Genomic DNA, 21,403 nt, shown 5'->3' on the forward strand with positions numbered 1-21,403 from the left:
GAGAGAGAGAGAGAGAGAGAGAGAGACCAGGCTGCTGGTTAACTTGAAGCCTTATAGGTCTAGGACGGTTGCAGAAATAAATGATTCAATCCATCGGCTTCCTTACCCTACTGGCTCTCTGTATGTCAGTGCTTTTTCAGCAGAGGCCATCTGAGAACAGCAAAGTAAATGAAATAGCTAGCCCCAAGTGACATAAATGGCAAATGGCAGAGCAGGAGTCGGTGCCACGCCCTGAGTCCAACCCTATGGCTGTCTGTTCTGTGTGCCTGGGAAACTGAAGGAAGCCAGAGCACAAGGTTTCCATAACCAATCATTAGGCCTTGTCCTTGAGCCATCCTGCAGTCCAGCTAGACAGACAAGCACACTGTCACTCCCTGCCATATAAGGAAGCAGAGCTAAACGCCATTCCTTACACTACTGACTCAAGTCAGTAGCTCTGCTTAGAGGCAGACAGGATGAGAATCTGGCCTGTAGCAAATAGGAAGAAGCAACAAGTGGACTGCAGAAATGAGTGTGAGGGTTCTCTCCTTGGGAGCCCAGAGATGTCAGCAAATGGATTCTCTGCCGGACCAAGGGGGAAAGAAACATAGTGGAATTAAGTACTGAAGGATTCAGTGACTTGGACAAATATTGTAGCTGTTGTTTCTGGTGTTCCTTTGTGTCAAATTTAGATGTTTAAAAAGACAGAGCTGACTGTGAGAACCGGGTGAATTGTTGAGGGCTCTGCCTCTGCCCAATTGAAACAGGGGTTCCCTTTCCTTGCCAGCTACCCCCCAACTCAGCACATTTGTGCCATCGCTCTTCAACTTTATAATCAATCACAATGAAAACTTAAGAATGCAAGTCTAGTAGCCAATTTCATTGGAGAAACTGAGGCACAAACGATAAAAATGAATCCGTTCAAGATCAGCTGGTCTAATCTTGCTGCAAAGAATGCCCACCTTCCCAGATAATTCTAAGATAACACATAGTCTCCTCAGAGAAAGTTGGGGGGCAGATTAAACAGTCCCTTCAACTCCTAACATACATCTTTGGCCAGATTATACCTGGGTATCCATCTCTGACCTACCTTAACAGGGCACTACAAACAAAAGCCAATTCTGTCACAGTTCTAGGTTAGAAGGTCCAAGGCCAGGCCCTCCCTAGGATTGGTTCCTTCTACAAGGAAGGCTGTGATCTAACTGTTCCCTCACAACTAGATAGTCCTGTCCATGTTCCTGTGGCATTGTCTCTGTGTGCGCCTGTGTCTCCATCCCCTTTCTTAGAAAGCTGACTGTGCTGGAGTCCATGCTTAGGACCTCTCTTTAACTTGATAGTTTCTGTAAAGGCCCAAAAAGTTTGAGATGAAGGGGTTCGAGCCCTAACAGATGAATTAAACCCAGAATATGCCCTAATTGAAAATCGGGGTAGAAACCCATGCGGCTTGTGTTCTGAAAGGCCAGTTGCCGAAGACCCCCACTGCTGACTGGATTCTGTCTGGGGCACAGCCTTGCTAGAAGTCGCTTGACCTTTTGAACTTGTCCTTGATATTTACTTTCAGCCTTTCACAATATGGAATTCTGATCTGGTGAAAAGTCAAAAGAGGTCTCTGAAATGACGCACTGAGGCACAGCTTCGCTCGCTGTGGCCTATCTGTGGAAGGCTGGGAAACCACAGCGCAGACAGTCTGGTATGCGGCCATCAGGAGTGGGGGAGGGGCTGGTGGGAAGGCTGAGCCAAGGCCGGGTCTGAGGGAGAGGTACGCTACCGTGGAGCAGCCTGGGAGACAGCCACCACAGGGGCTGTGTGGGCGTCTGCAATGGCTAGAAGGAGCCGATGGCCATTTTCAGTCAAATTTACAAAGGCTGATCTCGGCCAGTAACCGTGTCAATACAGGGAAAAATATTAGGCGCCTACACATATTTGTGTTATGAATCATTTTGAGTCTTCGTTTCTTCTGTCTCTTCTCTAGTCAAGCTTAAAGGGTAAATGGTTGCACGCTCTGCTGTCCATGGCCCCTTTCGCTTTATCTGCATTTGCTCTGCCACAGCTCATAGCTTGTGTCCTGTCTCCTTTTCCGGTTTATTTCCTGCTGCATTGTGCATCTCTTCCCCTTCCTTCTCCCTGTGTGTCCCAGTTTCAATCCTTTCCATCAGTCCTCTGGCTCAGACCAGAACTATCGAGGAGGTGGCTGTGCCAATTATCGTCCATACTGGGGGACAGGAAGAGCTATTAATAGCTTCCCTAGAAGAGCGGTCTCAGGCTGGGAGTGCCCAGGCACATTGGGAGGGAGGGTCATCCTCTTTAGAGTTTAGGTTCTCTCCTCCCTAAACCCCTCTCCTCAGTGAGTGCTCACTGTTTCTGTGCGTTAAAAGTACTTCTATTCTGAGTTTTTTACATTTCCATTCTAAGAACTTGGACATTGACTTCCCACCCACTCCCTCATCTCTCTCTTTGCGCCCTTTACTGGCTCCTGCACCCCGCTGTGTGGTACAACTTTTTGGTTTTGTTTGTTTAATGTAACTTTGTCTTGGCTTTTCTTTTCTTTCTTTCTTTCTTTCTCTCTTTCTTTCTTTCTTTTTTTTTTTTTGCTTTTGAGTCAAACATTACAAGTTGCTTAGAGTCTCCCATGACCCACAGCTGGTCTGTACACTGTCTCAGCACCTCTCTCACTCCTCAGGGGTTAGAGCAGTCCCTGCACCGCAAAAGTGCCTCTAGCTGTCATGTACAGTTATTGTGTATATGCATCTTGGCTCTCACAGGACATGCTTTCTGTGGGTGTACATATGTGTGTACTAGAGTTGAAAATGATAAAGATATATGCCCTAAAAGGAAAAATTAAATTATAGTCAAAGCTAACTGTATTATCTTCATACATGGCTTGGTGGTCTGCATTGATTATGCTTTTAAAATTGTGCATGCAATGACTGCTGTAGGTTTAACATAGGTAGAAATAAACTTTTAAGGCAAAAATATAGAATAAACATTTACTTAAGTCTCTAAGTGTGTGTGTGTGTGTGTGTGTGTGTGTGTGTGTGTGGTGTGTGTGGTGTGTGTGTGGTGTGTGTGTGGTGTGTGTGGTGTGTAGGCCAGAGGTCAATAGCTTCTACCTTCCTCAGTTGCTCTCCACATTTTTTCTAACAGTCCCCGTACTGAGCATGGAGTACTCTGATTTGACTATGTTATGAGTTCTAGTAGTGATCTACCTGTCTCTGCCGGCCCAGTGCTGACCTTACAGGAATGGGGTGCTGTGCTTGACACCTTACACAGCTATCAGGCATCCAAATTCAACTCCTCATGCTTACACAGAAAACAGTTCACTACCTAAACCATCTGCCTAGCTCTTCAAATGGGACTCCACTTGTGAGCAGACATGGGCAACTTCTAGGTTGTTCTGAAAAATCATTTCCGTGGTCGAGATAGATGTTAGACTTTGGGTTGCCCAAGGACACCCTAAGCTCCTCTGTAGCTAGAAGAGGAAAAGCAAGAATATGATCCCTTTGAAAATTACAGAAAATCAGTCGGTAGCTGTCTGAAGTACTCGATGGTCCAGAACCATGTCAGCTGCAGGGAGCCATTCTCACCTGTTAGATACTTACGTGGAGATTTTAACCAATAAAACTTCTTCCTCCTCCCCTTCTTTTATCAAGCATCCTTAAAATTAATAAATGAAGGAGGCAGTAAGCTAAGGTAATTTAGGAAGGAAATGAGTTCTACCGATATTGTCGCTTTCCTCCCCAACTCCTTCCCGCTCCTCCCCAGCGTCCTCTCCTCCTGGTTTCTATTTCTTCTCCCATTGAGGCTATGGTCGCAAATGTCCTGTAGCCGTTGGGCCACCTTTGCTGTAGTCATGTTGTTTACAAATATCCTCTTATGGAGATCGGCGATGCAAAGCTTTCCCCCATACCTCCCAGGGATGGTATGCAGCTATGGAGATGGTGGGATGGAAATGTCTGTCCATCAGCCTGCGGATTGACGACATAGTTAGGATCAGCTGGCCTGGAACTGCTTGCCCATCTGTGTTTGTATAAATAGGAAGTGAGGAGTGTAGGAGTTTGGCGGTTGTTTTATTATTATTTTTTCCATTTCATTAAACGTCCATGTCTCTCCATATTTTGGCTTTTCCTCATGCTGTTAAAAATGCAGCAGTTATTCTTGCCACTGGGAGTGGTTACACCCTGATAATTCCTTTTCAAGGTGTCCCTGGTCAAGGTCAAGTTTTCGAAGCCTGGGCTCACATTTTTGTAGTAGGCTCAGGTTCTAGGTAGTGGTCTACTGGGTAAGGACCTTCCTCGTCACCACAGCTGTGTGACTCCAATGGCCTCTCTGTGCCTGACTCTGTAAACTTTCTTTAGCCTAACTCTTCCCTGTGATGCTCACATAAGGAGCAAAGAGCTTCCACAGAAATAGACTCCATGTAGTAAGGTGTCTTCAAGCCCAGACATGGTTTCCTTTTCCCTTTGTAATCTGAAGATCCCAGTTGGCTTGGACGGTGGGAGTAAGTCAAATAGAATTCAGTTTAGACTGAAATTACACATCTGAGGTTTCCAGCAGCCATCCCACACGTGACAGCTTCAGCAGACTCCCTTGTCTGGGGGCCTCCTCCAGGATCAGGCTTCTCTTCTTTCTACCTGTTAAAAAGTGTGTAAAAGATACAATTCATGTTTAGAACAGAGAACTAGGGAACACAGAGGGTTACACTGTCACTGCTGATATTATGTTAGATCATTTCCTTTATATACCTACGTTTTTTTAGTTGGTATGTGACTTGCATGTGTTTACAGCCTACCATATGCTGATTCAAAGCACATAATTCAATGCATACACAACATTAGGGTTCTGGTTTTACTCTTGTCTTTAACAATCAGTGGTAAAGGTGTGGGCCAGAGAGGCCGCTCGGTGGATAAGGCACTTGCCATGTGAGGGTAAAGATCAGAGTTTGCATCCCCAGTACCCACATAAATGCAAGGCAGCTGCGCCCTGCACCTTTTGCCAGGAATTCCAGTGCTCAGGATGGGGAGCTTGGGATCTCTGGGGCAAACTGGCAAGCCATACTAGCAGGAATCAGCAAGCTTCAGGCTCAAGGAAGACCTTAGATGTTGCCTTCAGGCTTCTATGTACAGTTTGTACATCTGCGATTGGGCACCAGACCAACAGTGTGCTTACACACAAGGGAAAGGGTGCATGGACATTGCAAACACACGCATGTGTAAAAAATAAAGACAGTATTAGCGATCACCTGCTGCAAAGGGACATCTAAGACAGGTTAGCATCGGATTCGAGATGTTACTCTAACACAAACATCAGTGCGCGTCTTCTTTTTAAAGCTTTGTATGAGTCCAGTGTACACAGTGAACACAGCTATAAGATCTTCAGAGTCTTGTCACACTCAGTTTTGTTAATATGTCTTTCATCTCCATTTGAAGTTCTGACCCATGAGATCACATATGTGAATTATTCTCATGCTTGGCAGACACTGTGATTTTAATATCTTATAGCTGAATACATTCAAGTTTTAACATACTCTAAAAGCATGGAACACAAGCATGTTGGAAAAGAGTGAATGTGTTTGGGGTTAAGCTTGCATAAGCAATCATATGGGTGGGTCTTTTATTATTCTTTAAATAAAATTTTATTTTGAAATACATTTAGGTTTGCAGTTGCAAGAATATTACAGAACACTAAATTCCATCCATTGTTAACTTTAGTATGCTATATTTATAACAAATAGTGAAATGATATTATGACAGTATTATTAATGAAACACCATACTTTATGTGGATCTTAGTTTTTATTCAGTGTCTTTTATTTCTCAAGCCCTTGAATCAATTTTTTTATGGGAAATTTTAAACATTTACACTGTGAAGCTATTGCTAGAACTCTAATACACAAGTGAAAGTCACACAAGACAACCCCTTTCTTGAACAGTTGCTTGCTGCACAAGCCATTTTCTTGAGGAATTTCTACCTGAAATGCCCTAGGTCTCCTCTGGTCTTTGGTTACCTTGAGACCACCAGCAGATTCCTCTGTCTGCTCCATCCTGATGCGAGACACTAGTACTCTTTCCATAACTGAGGCTAGCCATCCCAGGACCACATGCATACCCCTGCATCACCCTCTTCCCCTCACAGATGGAGACCAAAACATCGGCATGAAAGGTATACATGGCTGAGCTGTTTAAGTTTCACTCTTAATGTTTGTATGGCTTCATATGGTTACTTGTGAAATGTTGGACACTAACAGAAGAAATAAAGAAGAGGAGGTGGTGGTAAAGAAGGAAGAGGGAGTGATAGGAGTGAGGGTGGGGCATCCATGTTCCCTCACATCTTGAAATCAAGGCTTCATTAAAAAAAAAAAAAAAAAAACGTACCTACTGTTAACAAATAAGCCATAGAAATGCTTGCTTTCTAGAAAGTACTTCAAAGTTAGCCATCCATATGTTGATCTTTCAAATTATTTTTGGACTGTGAATTAACAACAGAAACAATCCATGGAATCCTGTTTATACCTTTGAGCTAGTTGGTGGCATTGGTGGATGACTTGTCTTCCTGTGATGTTTGCCCTTATAGCAGAGGGCTTAAACTAGATGTGGTCCCTCTTAACTCTGAAGTTGTTTGGTTCAGTGTTTCTAGTCTCCAACATAATCTCACTTTGTACTTTGCTTCAAGGTTGCTTGTTTAATCTTTGCTTTCACTGACAGATCACTTGTGGAAGTAGGAGAAAAAGCTAAGTGAGGTACCTTCAAGGGATCGGTTACTTCATTTGCAATACTTGAATGGATACTGTGTAGAGATGGAACCTAATCTGTGTAGGTGCCTGAATAAAGACGAACCTAAACTAAGATGAAGAAATGTGTCTTTGTATCCACACCTTAACTGCTGGGGGGAGGGGGAGGAACAGAGAGCTACACATCAGTAAGTCAAACAATATTCTTAACTAAGAACCCTTTCTTAAATCTTATAGTAACAGGATGCTGAAATGGCTAGTTCAGCCTTAGTAAAGCCAGTGAGAGGCACCTTTCCTACCAGGAGGATTGAGTCAACTCTCAAACAGGAGGCCATCAGAGTCAGGGAAGGAAAATAAGAGCTCAGGCCTAGGGTGGGAATGGTTACTGGGTTTGGCACATCTGTTTTGGCCTTTTCTGTTCCACATGTAGCTATATAGTTTACATAAAAATATCTCCCCCGAGAATCAGAAAGAACAGATTTATGGAACCAGATGTGAGTTAGCATTTCTACAGGTGTGGTTCTGCAGCTGAAAGAACATGTTGTACCAGGGATGGAGTTTCTTCTTATGTAATCAATATAAATTACCACTCGGCTTTACAGAGGTTGATAAAGCAAACATGTGCCATTCGGGCTGGCATTCTGCTATATAAAGAGACCTTGATTCACCTAGAGTCAATGTGAAAAAGTGTACCATTCAATATGTATGAAAGATTAGTAAAGAATATTACAGCCATGATCCAGCCAGGCTCTTCCAGTTTGTGTACAGAGGGGACAAGCTGGGGATTAGGTAGACATTGCACTTATGTATGTCTTTCTTCATTAAGAAAAACAAGAGATACCTTGTAAATATTTGTGAAGTCTCTTGATATTTGATAGGAAAGGACTGAGGGCAATAATGATAATAATAATAATAATAATAATAATAATAATAATAACAACAACAACAGCAATAATATCAAACCCAAACAACACAAAAACCAGAACATAAGAACTGAGGCACACTAATGATGAGAAAAGTTCTTTGGATGGACAGAATTGGGCAGAGGTGGAGGAAGAGGAGGAGGATGACCCTATGGTACAGCCTTTCTATAATTACACACAAAAAGAGAATTTTCAAATTCTGGACAAAGTAAAGGTGTTGCTGATTAATAAATATTATATCAGTAAATGAGTTAACACAAATGTGTTGGCTTTTTAAAAAAACTTGCTGTTTTTAAAACTAGATTTTACAATAAACAAAAAAGAACACTTTTGCTTGATGATTTATAATTTGTTTAAACCCTTTCAACTCTGATTTAACTAGTATTCAAGTCTACTCCTGTTAACTTTAATTTTTTTCTCCATCAACATCTAAAGAAAATGGTATTGAGGTATTCATCTAATACTTCAAATTATTTGTTTTGCCTTTTGTTTTTCAAGACAGAGTTTCTCTGTATAGCCCTGACTGTCCTGGATCTCATTCTATAGGCCAGGCTGGCCTTGAACTCAGAAATCCATCTGCCTCTGCATAAGTGTGGGCTACCACAGTTTGTTTAAATTTTAAACAATTTTGATATAAAGTAATTTAGTTTTATTTCCAATATTTTAGTTTTTCTTTTCTATGGATATTCTTTGATCCCTTGGATTTTCCTTTCCTTGTTTTTATTTACCCTCTTTAATTGTTTGAAGTGTGAACATTCCATTCCTATTTTTCTTCAAATGCCCATTTATTTAGAGAAATAGTTTTACTAAATAGTTCCTGGCTGGGCTGGGCAGGGCTGGGCTGGAACTTGCTGTACATCTCAGCCCAGCTTCAAATGTAAGATTCTCCTACCTCATACTCCTGTTAGAATGACAGATATGTATCACCATATCTGGCTTTGTTTCTGTTTTAAAATTTAACAAGAAAATATGACAAAGCACAGATTTTACCAACTTTTAAATCTGTCCTACTCATCTATAAGCTATCATTGTTTATTAATATTTATGCTTTGTTTTTTAAATCCAAGAGGGTAGTTGCTGGCATATCTATCTATCAGTCAATCCATCCATCCATCCATCCATCGATCCATCCATCCACCCACCCACCCACCCACCCACCCATCCATCCATCCATCCATCCATCTATCCATCCATCCATCTATCCATCAATTCATCCATCCATCTACCTACTTACATACCTAAAATAGCCAATACATCTTTGTAGATGTACACAGTTTGTCTTTACTTCTAGCATGCCATTCATCTTTTCTGGGCACAGGTTCCACCCCGATCTCAGAGCTGCGTACCAAACCCAGGGCTTTTCACTTGCTGGGCAAATGCTCTTCTGTTAAGCTAAATCCCCAACCCCTGCAGACATGTTCTTATTTTATTCTTTCAAAATTCTTTAAAACACAATCTGGGGCAGTAAATTATTTGAGCTTCAGAAAAATGGAAATTTTTGTTTTTATTTAGTGTGTATACTTAAATATTTGTTTATATAGATATAAAATGCTTTGCTTGGAACTGAAGACATTTTATTTTCTTTTAACAAGTATTATTATTCAAAGGAAGTTGCCTGCCATGGTAGTTACTCTCTTCTCTACCAGTAAAATTTTGTTTTCTCTTTAGTAGTTTTTGGTGGGATTTTGTTGTTGTTTCCATTGAAACTATCAAGTATTACTTGGGGAAAAGTATCATTTAGGGGGTATGTTCTAAAAAAATGTGACATTGGCTAATTTTGTCATTGTGTGAATATCTTAGAACATAATTAAACAAGCTAATATGGCCATGATGTCACTGAATAATATAATCTTGAGTAGAACCATTGTATGTGTATTGATTAAATGGCATTATATGAATCCACACACCTGGAAAATAAAATTTTTATATGAAATAATATTCAGAATTTAAGTGTACTATATTTATGTTGTATTAGAAAATCCCAATTGCTTTCCTTGCAAAAGTTAAAAATGACACACTCACTTAGGAGAACAATTTGATAATGTTTCACAAAGGCAAACTTATACCTAACTTTAGACCCAGAAATTCCACTTATGGGGTCTTATTCTAAATAAATTGAAACACACACACACACACACACACACACACGATTAAGGTTATTAGAATACCGTAGTCTCTTACTATTTACCTATTTCTTTCTATATCATTGTTCAGGTTGTTCTTGTCATCAATTAAATATATCTATTCTTAAAATTCATATAAATAAAATTAAACTATGCATGACTTTGGCATAGTCTACTTCACCCAGTGATTTTATAATCTACCCACATTGTTGTGTGTACATTGAGTTTCCTTTCTTAGCTGAAGAAAAAGTAATGTGTATAATCTATTTTTCATTGTCCTGTTAAGGTTTGCTTAAGTTTTCAGATTGGGATAATGTAAATAAAAATACTGGAACATTTAAGTATTTTTATTTGTGTGAGGTGTGTGTGTGTGTGTGCACAAACATACATTTTTTATTTACCTTGAGTAAAAACTTATAAGTGAAATTTTTGTGTTTAAGATTATATAGATATCTAATCTTGTAAGAAATTGCCAAAATAAGTTCATGTTATTTTTAACTCTTACAAGCAATAAGTAACTATCCAACGGGCCTAGGTTTTTTATGGTGTTTTGAGTATTTAGTCTTTTATATTTAAACCATTCTAATGGTTTTCTCTTGTGGTTTCATTTTGCATATGTCTAATGACAAATTATCAATTTTAAAATTTAATACTGCCATTATGTGTGTGCTTGCATGATACGTGTGCATGGGTGAGCATGCCATAGTATTGTGCTCTGACTGACTTTAAGAAGGTGATGCTAATCGAGTTATTGGCAGAATTTTTAAATGGAACTTTGTTGTTGTTTTTGCTGTTTGTTTAGATAGGGTTCTACCCTGTAGCCCAGGCTGATCTCAGGCCTACTATGAAGCCTTTATCTGGCCTTGAACTCACAGCAATCCTTCTGCCTCAGCTTGTCCATGTTGGCATTACAGGTAGATACCATCATACCTGGCTTAATTTTAATCAGAGCTATTTTGAGGGAGTTCATTATACCTTTGGCTGTAAGTCAACATTATATGCCATGCACATTTTCTTCAAGACAGTAATTCACCTACCATTGCTTCAATATTGTCTTTTGATAAGCCAAAGCTTTATGTTTTCATAAACCTCAATTCGTTATTAAATGTTGTGACCAGAAAGACTTTTCTCTTTGGAAAACATCTGTACATACCCAGGAGGCAAAAAGTCTCCTGTTTTCTAAGAAGTCTTATTATTTTGGTGTTTTTATATTTAGCTCTGTATCCTGGAGAAGATGAATATTTCCACATAGTACCAAGTAGCCACTGAACCTAATTTTCCCATTAGCTTACCCAACTGTCCCAGGACAATTGACTGTGAGACAAGCTTTCTGGAGGAACTGTGTAGGCTCTTCTGTTGAAATGTACTGCCTCTTATATAGGTATGCTCTGACTTCTGAGGTCCCGGTCTGTTGTCTGTTCCTAGGCTGAAATCATAGGGTCTTGATGGCCTGTAGCTTTGTGAGTGAGACATTCCAGGCTGACCTTGTGTACATTGTTATTATTTTTGATATAAGGATTTAGGTCTTTCATATGGTCTCCCCATTCTACACACCACCTTCTTCATCCTTCAGACATTATCCTAACACGTGACCATTTCTCCTCGATGACTGCATCTGATTACTTTTAGTTATTTTTATTACTACTTCCCTCTTACCTCACCCACAATTTCATAATTGCTCCACTTCTCTTACAAGATTAGGTTTTGTTATTACTAATTCCCCAAGAGTACCTGTTGGGGAATTATTATTATTATCATTATTATTATTACAGATAAACACATTGAGAAACTTCTCAGTGATTATCTTTCCAAAGGTATCTTTTCTGAAAACTTCTTAAAATTTTCTAGGATTGTTGCACAGCTTGCCATTCTAAGCCTTCACTTCTCAATCATCTTAGGAATTTCCTTTCTAAGAGTGAAAGGAATTTCCTTCATATGTGGGTGGAAATATGAACCCTCCATTTCCTGGTCCCCACTCTCCCTCTTTCTTTATACACCATTTTGATGGAGAAGATCACCCAGAAGATTCCCAACTAAGTGTTCAGTGAAGAGAATATTTTTAAGAACTTAATTGTCCTAATGTAGTAGAATTCTAGGCCAGTGTTGGGGGATGCAAATGTGGCAAGGGTGACCACTGACTCCCAAAGAAAGCGTGTGGAAATAATGGTTAAAAGACAGGAAAGGATTTTATTTTACACAGTAGAGATGAGATTAAGCATCTCAGCACATCCTCAAGGTATTGACTTGAGCTTTAGGAGGAACTGGGGCAAGGGGCAAGACATAAACCGAATTAAATAGTTTTGGTTAGGGTGTGGTCTGGTTGATCATTATCTCAGTTCTGGTTCTGCAAGATGGCCTGAAAAAGTCCTTATTGCTTGAGGGGACAATCCAGTTACCATGAGATGATTGCTTCTGCTTGGGAGAGACCTCATCGTGGGTGGCCTGCTGTGTCTCAGATTCCAAGGTGATTTCAGGCTTAGGACAGTGAATAGATACATTTTGTAGGGGGTTGGAACAGGAGCTATAAAAGCTGATAGATTCATCAGTTACTCTGACCTTTGTGCCTATAGCCTTAAAGGAAAATGAAATGAGTGGGGTCTCAACAGTTTATAGACAGAAACTCCTGGTGTGATCAATGTGTCTACACACGCATCAGTAGGAATTGAGCCTAAAGTAAAGGAGACAGATACCAAATGGAGACATGGTTACCATGGTTTTATCCTGCATTTAGTTACCTTGTAGGTCTAAATAATAAAAAAACTCTGTGCTTTTTTGCAATGTACTTGCTGTGCATTGGATATGTCTATATTTTTGTCTATCTCTATAAATCTATATTTATTTATACTACATACTTAAATAACTATTTGGCTGGGCATGGAATTCTATACTGTATAGACAACCCCTACAAATTCTCCAGACATTACTTGTATTTTTTCACTAGCTCCCAGTCCCAGTGTTGATCTGACATCATCTTGATTACTTAGTATTTGTTTGGTGCCTGATTTTTCCTCTTTTCCTTCCCTTCCTTTTAACTTCAGTATTTCAAAACTTTATAATAATATGGCCTAGTTGTTAGCTCTCAGACCTGAGCCAAGTCTCACTGGGCTCCTCCCAGCATCCCTCACCCCACCCCCTTCTGTACACCCCTCCCTCCCTGGGCCTGGCTGTCAGCATTCTCTCCCTCAATCCCGATCCCTATAGAACTCAGCCATTTTGTCCATGGCTCCTATCTTGCTCTCTCCTTCCCCCTCTCATCTCAGTCCAGTTTAGACTGCATGCTATGTTCAGCTCACACTCTTCTCTGTGCCTGCTTTCTCCCTCATATCTACAATAAAAATTTTCTTCACACTTAAGGAGTAGACATTTCTTCCATTTTTTAATTTCAGTTTTACGTTCACTAGTACCATGGAAACTCATCATCCTGATGAACTCTTCCTGAGCATATCCGTTCTACAAAAATCTAACTTTAAGCTTTATGAAAATTTTTTTCTGTTATTCTGGTGACTATTTCACCCTATTTTGTTCATTCTCTAATCTCATTTTGACATTTCTTTCATTCACCAATCTTGTTTCCCATGTTCTGCTTCTCTTTCTCTAGAATTATTGAGAAGTTGTTGGTGGGTAAGGGTGGGTGAGAGAAGGGTAGGGGAAGAAGGAGGGGGGAAAGATGGGGAGGAAGGAACAAAGGAAGAGGAAGAGGAGGAGGAGGAGAAGACCTGTTAATACTTAAAACAATTGCCTGTTATAGGATGACCCAAGCTAACTTTCCTGAATATACTTCTTAAGTTCCTTATGGTGGGTACCAATAATCTCCAATTTTTAAATGTAGGTCCTATACTTCACCTCAATACCATTTGATAAGTTAAAACACAAGCAAGTCTCAGACTTTAACATTCTGCCACATATACAAATATTTATTAGCAAGGAGGCACAAAAACAGCCACAAGGCCTGTTCTGTGACCTGTGTGGTACATTCTCTACTCTGTCCTTGTAAGTGATCTGGTAAGCACTTCATGCAGAAGGATCACCGTACTGTTGCACAGTACTATATTCTAATAATGCTCACAACTTACTGTTCTAGCCAGGCCCAGTCTTTCATTAAATAGACACAGGCTTTAATTGAAATCTCAGATCTACAACACATGCCCATGATGAGTTTGTCAGATCCTCAGACCCCATAAGCACCAGGATGAGAAGGCCCGAACCAAATTTTCTAGCCAATCACATTAAGTTCAATACTCATTCATTTACTTAGAGAAAAGTTTCTACATCTATCAAGCCAACTATAGACCTTTAGGTATGGATCAGTCTATAGTTTTCTAGAGTGTATATTCCTGATTGGGGTTGTTCATCTACTAACAACACTTCCTAGGATTAGACTAGAGTTAATTCTGCACACATGCATAGATTACACTGTCTACACTGAAGTATTTATAAATAAAGTTCCAACTATCTTAGTTATAATACAAAGACTAACTCTGACTATGGGTGATTAAAAAACAAAACAGAAACAAAAAATGAAGATTTAGAGCTGCAGATACACCCCTGTAATCTTAGCTCTGGGAAGGCAGAGAGGTAGATTATGAATCTGTGACAAGCCTAAGCTATAGAAGGGAATCCCTATCTTAAAGATAAAATATAGCTTAAGACTTTATAATGTGAATTGAATAATTTTTAGAACTACTATAACTTAAAGAGGAAAATTATATTTACTGAGGATAGAAAGTACAAATTAAAACCTATGAGGATTTTGGGTTCCTCCCTACCCCCAAAATTCAAGCTAAAATTACAAATATATTTCCTGGGAGGTACTCACTATACTACTAGACACATGAGTAGCCTACCCACAACTTGCTCACGGGCTCTTGAATGGTAGCATTCTTCCTTGTGCCTTCAAAATTCCTCAGTAAAGTCCTCTAAATATTTGCAGCTCGAGACAAGAGTCCAGGAGAGAATGTTTATGCAGTGTGGAAGGCCCTTGAGAGCCCAGGCTGATAGAGGGTCCTTTCCCTCCTTTGTAGAACATAGGGGGAGAGCAATATTAAATGAAGTAATGTTAAAAAAAAAAAAAAATCTTAGCCCTGTGCCTACTGAGGCTCAATACGCATTAATTCCTTCTTCTGAGTTTGTTTTATTCTTTTTTCTTTCTTCTTTTTCCATTTCAAGCTGGGTTGCCTTCAACTCATGGCTTTCCTAGGAGAATTCTGTCTAGAACAAAATGTATGTTCATTGTTGTCTCTATTTTGACATGTCAGTTTGGGTCTTGTCTGTCACATTTTATTTTCTAGCATGAAAAGCGAACTTTAGGGCAGTCTCATTGGAAAACAAAGAAAATGAGATTACAATTCCCACAGATCAACTTTGGAGCCACTCAGATAGCAACACTGGGCCGCTGACTCCCAAGCACCAGAGGCTCTGTGCCAGCTCAGAGCTTTGTGTTGCAGAGGTGATGAGAACTTATTCTCATTGCTAGAAAAAAAATTAAACTATACAGACAGAAAGGGGCCATGGGAGCCAAATTCCACAAGAACACCCTTGAGTTTTAAGTTGTTATTTTTTTTTCCTCCTTCTTTTGACAATGTTTAGAAAACCAGAGGCTATAAATGTATAAAAGGAATCTTGGATGGCTTACAGAAATAGGAAGGTCAGCAAGACACTTAGTAGATATTGAATTTTTATAAAGGTGTTTAAATTGATTAATATTATTCTCTAAGGTAGGATAAACTTTAGCATCATAAACGCTTACTAGGGGTGAACATATTATGACTAGCTGCTGGTAACTGTCCAATCAACTCAATTGGTTGGACCTAAATCCTATCTGTCTGAGATAAGTCAATAGTTGCAGAAAGCAAATTGTCCAAGTCCAAGCTATCTTAATCAGTATTTTCCAAATTCTCCTGGTTTCTGACACCCCTTTGAACTGCCAGGGTAGGCCTGATAAGGTAGCTTTCCACTTGATTATAATTATACTACGAGTTATTTACAAGAATACTTGTCATGATAGCCTATGTTTTCATTATCCCAGGATAACAGCTGCTCTCTGAGTCAGCTTCTCACCATTGCCCTGGTGAGTACCACCCCATAGTGGGTGATGGTGTCTCTTCTTACAGCCACAAAGTGCATGCCAGTGTTATTAAGGGTCTCCCAAAGCCTGTAGTCTGGTTGCTACTTGGGGGTGCTGGAGCTTCTTTAAAAGGTAGAGCTTAGATCGAAGCCTACGGGTCATGGGTGGTAAGCTCTTGAAAGAGCTGCTGGAAAGCAGACCTTCCTTCTGCCGTTGTCTTGCACTTCCTGGCCAGCCAATGAGTCGTCTTGTTCCACTTTGTACTCTGGCCCCAGTACACCAACCGCAGACCCAAACAAAGGGATCAATTAGGGAAAGAAATTCCTAAAACTGTGAGCCCGAATGAACTTTTACTCTTTGTAACTTGATCGTTAGGGGTATTGGTTACAGTCATGGAAAGGTAATGTAGTTTTTGAAATGCTGAGGGTTTCGTGAAGCCGGAAGCTTTCAGATGCGCTCGGCTTGGGCCTTCATTCTACCTTTCTTTGCCGTCTAAGAATGCCTCCCTACTGCCTTTTTGCTGACAGCACAAGAGTGAGTTGTGTATGGGCAGGCTTCTTGGCAGCTCCTGGGCTGTGGAGGAATGACTAACCACCCAGGTTGCCCACAAGTTTTCCCAAGCACACATCAATCCACAAACGCTGTCCATGAAGGTTTTCTTGGGCTTGGATGCTTTTGAACCAACCTCGACTGATTGAGAAAAATCTGGTTATAATTTAATTCAAAGGCTACTACACCTTGTTACTGCTTTTCCTACGGATAAGGTTTACTCTTCTCTTCTCTCTACCTTACCAGAAAGTAGTTTTTTTTTTTTTTTTTGAAAACTGGTATTTGTGTATAACCCACTTTCTATTCCCGTGTCAAGTACAACATGGAACACAGTATGCTCAGCAGTGCCAAGTGCAAGTCATGTGACTTCAGTCAGGGCTGAAGTCAAACATGTTCACTGACATTAGAATAACACTGTGTGATACTCAGTCTTGTTGGAGAACAATGAACTGGGGAGCAAGGCCAGGAGAGCAATCAGAATCAGTTGGTTTGGTTTTTTTTTTTTTTTTTTTTCCAAACTACAAAGATGGATAACACAGATTAGTAGAAACAGTTATTTGGGATTGTCTGAGCATAGCTTCTTAAACTGTGAGTTTCAATGTCATATGGGGATCATAATTAAGTGTAGAAGTCACCCACATTGGCAATTTTAAAAGATTTCTCAACGTACAATAACAAAAAAAATTTCCAAATCAAACATGCAAAGAATCTAAGTCTTCCTGGCAACACTCAGCAGTGTAGCATCGTACACCTTCACTACAGTCTCTAAACTCTAAATAACTACGCATGCCTTCACCTCATGCCGTAACTGTGAATGCAGCCTGAAACACCTCAGCTCAGATTCCAGACTATTACAAGCTATGAACTGTGGTGTTCATACACAAAAGCATACCGGTTCAATGGCAGGAAACAAAGCCTTTCAATATTTCCCCACCTCTGTTCCTCAGTGTGTGATTATCAAATTAGTGTATCTATGGATTATATTAAGTTTCTGTCTTGATTTTCATAAAAAATCATCTGATGGATTTTGGCTTGAAATTAGGACAAATTTTCCAAGTTTCTGAAATCTCCCTCAACACATTAATGCCCCTTTGTTCTGTGTATTGATGTGAAGTGCCATTTTCAACACTGACTATTGCAAAATGAGAGTAGCGATCAACTTTGAAAGAATTGAAAGATGCCCATCTCTTGTATCAGCAGGTATTCAGCCAGAATTTAATTCTTTATGTAAAGAGTAACAAGCATTTCTATTTCATTCATATGCAAATTTTCTTTGATTGTTAATAAAAAGTAAAATTATAGGTATGCCTCAAATTAGTCTCACTTTAATAAATATTTCTTTATGATTTATTATCCATGAATGTTTGAGTTAGATAGCAATTTTATATAAGTAAATGCCAAGGATTGTGTAAAATTTCTGGAGTGAAGAGAGGTCACAGGTAGAAAACGTTGAAAAATCCCTCCAGTGCCATAGCTCCTCAGCAGTGTTTACCATGGCTGGACTTTCAACTCACTCAACTCTGCCCGGTCTGCATCATGCAGTCTTCTACTTACTCATTTGTTTTCTTGAAGAAGAAAAAAAAAAAAAAAAACTCACAAAGCTGGTTCTCATGCTTTTACCACATTTAAAGAGAGCAGACTGCTAATGGCAGCATGTTAGTAACACCTACATGGTGGTAAACTACATTTAAACTGTTTACAGGGGGTCTAGTAAGAATCTACTCAGGCTGGGCAGTGGTGGCTCATGCCTTTAATCCCAGCACTTGGGAGGCAGAGGCAGACAGATTTCTGAGTTCGAGGCCAGCCTGGACAACAGAGTGAGTTCCAGGACAGCCAGGGCTACACAGAGAAACCCTGTCTCCAGAGACAGAAAGAGAGAGAGAGAGGGAGAGAGAGAGAGAGAGAGAGAGAGAGAGAGAGAGAGAGAGAGAGAGAGAGAGAGAGAGAGAGAGAGAGAGAGCTCACACTACTCTGGATGGTTCCTAAACAGGTTAGTTAGATGTTTCTGAGCAGCTTATGCTCATCATTCTGAGAGTCTTTGCGATATATTCTAGATCCGATTTCCTTTACCCACTGGTAACAGAGAAGTGTGGTTTTTTGTTTGAAAAGGCGAAAATATTCAGAATCTGACATCTAAAATATGTGACATTTTCTTTCTTTCTTTTCTTGAAGTCAAAACCCCTGCAGTATAAATCCTTTTTAAATGAAGAAAGCGGGGCCAGAAGGAATGATGCATTTTTGGTCCCTCTCCAAAACAGAGAGAGATAGCACCGAAACAGGAAGTGGATGATTTAAATATCCACTCAGCCTCTTGGCAACATATTTATGTTTAAGAGACTTAAGGTTAAAAGGTTTTAGTCTGGCCTGGGAACACTCCATCTTCCTCTAGGATTTAGAGCTTTGGGAAAACTTTTAAGCACTGGGAAAGTATTTGTAATTAGGTATTTTTCTGAGCCCAAACTGCAACCTAGAGTACCATGGGGCTGTGTTCCTGAGGAGCACTATGCCATCCTCCCTTCTCCGACTCTTAGGGTTATCGCCAGCAATCTGGCCTGCTGTGTCTTTCCACAGAGTGGGACAAATCCAGACCCAGTTCTCATAACGAATTCTCTTGCAGTTGACATGACACGGGATGAATAAAATGCAGGGCTAAGATTCAGCTGACAATCAATATGCTGTTGCTCTCTAGGACTGCCGAGGAGCTCATGGTGCATGGTGGGAGTATTTACATGGGGGAGTCTGGCCTTTCTTCCTCCCCCCTCTCCCACCAGAGTTGAGAACTTACTGTTTGTTACATAATTTACCAGCACACCACTGGAAAGTGTCAAAAACGAGCTTAAGGGTTTTGGTCTAATAGAATGGAAGAATAAAGTTTCATTTAGCTAAACTTAACTAGTTTCATTTAACCAAACTAAATTAAAAATAGGGCAAGATGGACAATGTGTAGCTAGTTTAGTTTTAAACACTATATTTGATGAGACATGTAGACATCTGATTGTGTTCATTAACCAGGCATTGGGGGGGGGGGTGGTAAAGATACCTATTTAAGAGTCATCAGTATCTGAATGCTACTTGATGCCAAGGACAAAATAGGTTCAAGGCAATGGGTATGGTGAATGAGTCCCATCTCAGGGCCATTTTTTAAGGTTCATCAGTGTAAAGACTAGAAACTAGCAAAAGAAACCAAGAATGGCCACTCTAGATAGGAAGAGAATCAGGAGGCCATGACAGAAGCTATGTGAAAAAAAAAATGCCCAAAGGAGGAAGTGAATAGTATAACAGACTAGTAGGTTAGGTAGAACAAGAGGTAAGAATTGATCACTGAGTTCAATCAAGCAGAAATATGAACAAATGAGATAGTGGAAGAAAAGGCCTGAGCACGGCTTGGCATGCAGAGATGATCATCTGGGAAGACATTGAGACAGTAAGCACAATCCTTTGAGAGCTTCTGCTGAGAGGGTGGGAGCTTGCAAAAGCAGCTAGAAGTCCCGTGGCCCTGATGAAGATCTCTTCTTAATTTAAGATGAGATTTTGACCTGCCCATATGATGACGGGAATAATCCAGTGGAGAGAGAGATGAATTCACAATATTAAAGAGAGATGGGGGATGCAAGACCCATGGCCTTGGGGCGGCCAGAGGGGAATCCTAGAGCTCAAGGGGAAGAGGTGACTTCAGAGAGGAGAGGGAACAAAGGAGGCAAACTGTTAGGATTCAGTTGAGAGAGTGTGCAGAATGAGGAGGCGACGGTCTCCGTTTTCTAGGTGAAAGGGGAAAGACATTCATTATCTGGGAAGGAAAGGACCTGGATCATTGGGAAGTTTTAAGAGAACAGAGCAAGTTTGGATTTCGACAACAGAATAAGGCTGCCAGGTAGCCTAACATCAGTAGTAATGGAGGTTAAGTAAAAGCAGTCGATGTACATACGTGTCTGCTTTCTTCCAGTTGAGTTCAACTGCCTGCCCGTTACTACATACAACATTGCATTCATAGTGGTAAATTGTGGGATGTCAGTTGTGAAAGGAGAGTGGGCAGCAAGGTGTGTTGGAAGATAACACCACAGAGCTTAAGAAACAAAGAAGCTTAGAGGATCACACATGGGAATATTGAATTACTGAATTCCCGATTCTCCTGCCTCTACATCCCAAGTTCTAAGATTATAGGCATAAGTCACTCCACCTGTTCTTCCTGAACTCTTGACTCTCACCAATGGCCTCAACCCAGTCATTTGTCTTTCTGACTGGCAAGGAGTGGTGAATGTAGTGTCTAAACCTTCAGAGCTTGGCATACCTCACTGCTCACCCAACTTGGAGAGACCAGGGATTACATGCAAGCTTTACCTCTCACTGTGTGTTCAGAACTCTGGTGAACTATTACCCTGGGAGCATACTGGAGGTCAAAGTATTTCCTGCTTCTTCCCTTCCACCTGAGGCAACAACTGCTCATGATCATTGTTAACTCTTAGGTACATTTAGTTAGAGACAATACCTTGTAAGAGAATACTGTTCCAATTACCGTCAACTTGAGACCTTTTGAACAGAATAAGATGACCAAGTTTGGGAATTTGATGTGGCTGTCACCTGAGATTTACATAAAACGTTTAAGTTTTATATGTTAAATACTGTTTTTTTTTTAAGAATAATATTTATTTACTTTCTTAATTTTTTTTTGGGTGGGGTCATGTTGAAGTGGCCTAAGAGATTGTAGAGCAAAGAAAAGACAGTAACTGAAAGTTTGAGTCTGAGTGGAGATAAATGTTCATACATAAAATGGTAAGAAGGAGGAGGAGGAGGGAAAGGGGGAGGAGGAGAAGAGAGGAGAAAAAGAGAGTATGTCATTGAGTGGTAGAAGGTACGGTCTATTAAAGGGCAGCCGTGGGACTTATTGGAGTTGACGGAGTTTGGGCTAGACCTTGAAAATGAGCTAAACACAAAAGAGGATAGAAATATTTTGGATGGAGGCATTTAAGTGCGAACAGTGTAAAAGCGTATCAGTTAGCTTCTCACTGTTATAAGGCAAAGCCTGACCCGGGCTTCTGCAG

The 21,403-nt window shown here is 40.3% G+C and overlaps 1 protein-coding gene across 6 annotated transcripts in view; it reads left to right on the top strand.

Moving 5' to 3' along the window:
• Positions 1-21,403, top strand: part of Cald1 (caldesmon 1) — a 175,144-nt gene that overhangs the window by 10,950 nt on the left and 142,791 nt on the right. The window contains exon 2 of one of the 6 annotated variants that reach the window (XM_031381492.1): positions 1,541-1,669. The exons of the other annotated variants lie outside the window; for them this stretch is intronic. The gene's annotated coding sequence lies outside the window, so the exon portion shown is untranslated. The remainder of the gene's footprint in view (positions 1-1,540; positions 1,670-21,403) is intronic. 6 annotated transcript variants of the gene reach the window in all.

This window comes from Mastomys coucha, unplaced genomic scaffold (genome assembly GCF_008632895.1).
Source record: "Mastomys coucha isolate ucsf_1 unplaced genomic scaffold, UCSF_Mcou_1 pScaffold20, whole genome shotgun sequence".
Lineage (NCBI taxonomy): Eukaryota > Metazoa > Chordata > Mammalia > Rodentia > Muridae > Mastomys > Mastomys coucha.